The sequence below is a fragment of the Nematolebias whitei genome, chromosome 1, assembly GCF_014905685.2.
Source record: "Nematolebias whitei isolate Nwh7 chromosome 1, NemWhi1, whole genome shotgun sequence".
NCBI classification, from domain to species: domain Eukaryota; kingdom Metazoa; phylum Chordata; class Actinopteri; order Cyprinodontiformes; family Rivulidae; genus Nematolebias; species Nematolebias whitei.
Genome location: NC_056498.1, coordinates 44,436,223 through 44,438,672, shown reverse-complemented (window position 1 = coordinate 44,438,672; position 2,450 = coordinate 44,436,223). Strand labels below are relative to the sequence as shown.

The 2,450-nt window shown below is 41.6% G+C and overlaps 1 protein-coding gene across 1 annotated transcript in view; it reads left to right on the top strand.

Moving 5' to 3' along the window:
• Positions 1-2,450, top strand: part of LOC119420450 (gamma-aminobutyric acid receptor subunit pi) — a gene marked incomplete at its 5' end in the record, with an annotated part of 16,756 nt that overhangs the window by 2,111 nt on the left and 12,195 nt on the right.

The window sequence follows — 2,450 nt, the reverse complement described above, 5'->3', positions numbered from 1 at the left end:
TGCGTACGAACAGGAAGCGTGTTTTACTGTGCGTACGAACAGGAAGTTGTAACTGGCTTCTCCAATTTCTACTTTTGGGCTCCTGAATGATGTAACAAGCTCGCAGCAGTTACTTTGTTGCATTACGAGCGTTTTGTCATTGAAGAGCTGATGCAGCTTCAAATCAAACATGGAGGATCCAAACTTCGGGGCGGAGCTGTGATTTGGGGCTTTATGACACTTTTCCAGCAGTGTTGAGTGAAAACAAGTTTAATTATTGATATTTCTAATCTGTTGTGTGCTGATCCACGGAGGACGAAAGAGGAGCTGGTGGCAGATGAAAGGTTAAACACGCAGATCGATCACGTGTGTTAATAAGTATGAACATGTCTCCTGCAACATGTTGAAATGTTTCCTACGTGATGCTCTGTGAGCAGTTTTTATTACTTTTATTCCCTGAGCACTTCCTGTCTGCCTGCCTTTTATTTAATCACAACTGTAAATGTGGTGGCCTTTGACCCCTTCAGCTGGATTTAAGAAATCTGCTGAACTCGGTGGCTCTTCTCGTCATGCAGGTGTGACTTTAGTATTTCTGCAGGATCACATTAAGCAAACTGTAAAATATGAGTTTATTACACCCGCTCATTAAAAAGCACGAAACAAACATTTAAACTAAAACACAGAGCCATCTAGTGGCATAAATGAAAAGTGCAGCAAGCTGAATATCCTGACACATTTCACAACCGCATGCAACAACCTAAAATAGGAGGTTTTATTTGTTTCATATTTCATCACTGCATGCTCATGTTCAGGCTGAATTCATTTCTGCAGCTTCAGAGTTCAAGGATGGGTCACCAGCGTGTCCATTCTGACTGAGCAACTGGGAGAAAAGGTTAATCTGCAGAAGATGGAAGACATGACCGTGTTGTAGTAAACGTGACATGATGGATGCAGTGTTTGTTTCTTTATGGCCATATGCTCTGGCTGCTGCTGTGTTTTATACGACATAAAGTGGTGAACGGAGCTGGAATTGTTCCAGTTTGTGCAGGAGTGTGAATAAAGATTAGGATGGTCGGACATGTCCAACCGTAAGATGTTGGAGTATGATGTGCTTGAACTTCTCAACAAAAGTAGATGATCTTTGCATTGCCAGCCCTGGCTGCCATCAGCTGCAACACTCTGGATATTAAGCAGTTTGATTTATTTTTTATGCAAATGTAAAGATTTCTCTGATAAAATGAGAAGGCTGGAGGCTGCGGCATACATTATGATTACATCATCACATATGATTACATCATCATATAAGATTACATCATCATATAAGATTACATCATCATATAAGATTACATCATAAGATGTAAGATGACCGATCTCGCTCGTTTGGTCGTGAGGCGTTTGTTTTGCACAAATGTTTTATACTCGGAGAAAAGCAGAGCGGTCCATCCATCATCCATCCATCCATCCATCCATCATCCATCCGTCCATCATCCATTCATTATCATCATCGTCGTCGTCGTCCATCCATCATCCATCCATCCATCCATCCATCATCCATCCATCCATCCATCATCCATTATCGTCGTCGTCGTCGTCGTCGTCGTCGTCGTCCATCCATCCATCCATCCATCCATCCATCCATCCATCCATCCATCCATCATCCATTCATCATCATCCATCCAGCATCCATCCATCATCCATCTATCTATCATTCATTCATCATCATCATCATCATCATCATCATCATCATCATCATCCATCCATCCATCCATCCATCCATCCATCCATCGCACTGTCGCTCCATCGCTCCATCCATCCATCCATCCATTCATCCATCCATCCATCCATCGCTCCATCGCTCCAGAGTCAGATCTTGTGAGCAGCAGCTTCTCCTCTACTGTTATCAGATAAATGGGGTTCTATAAAACAGACGTTTGCTGCTTTGGAGATTTTGAATGTTCCAAATCAAATTTATTTTCTCCACACTGACATGTGAGCTTTAGACTGTGTGTACAAATACAACTTGGATGTTCGGTTACTGTTGAAGACGACAAACGAGCTGGACAGTGTGAGGTCATCGGATTCCATGCTCAGTTTTTCACCACGTTTAAGAAGCTGACGAGAAGGAAGCAGTTCAAGTGTCTTTATTGTCATTCTCATCACATGCGGTACATGAGGTGGAACAAAATTATGTACACAAGGTCCCAGTTACATCCAACAATAGCAAAAATACAAAGTATAAAAAGAAACAGTAAATAAGGATCTAAGGAATAAACTAAGATATATGGTAAACACTAATAATGTAAAATAATACGGTGTATTAAACAGCAGCCCTGACATGAGTCTGTAGTGAGCAGATGGGTATGAATACAGCAGCTTGAGATCAGCAGCACAGACAAGTCACATGTCGCCAATTAAAGTGACATTACAGTGATTTTTCACAGCGATTCTCCTGGTTAGAGATTCATGAGTCT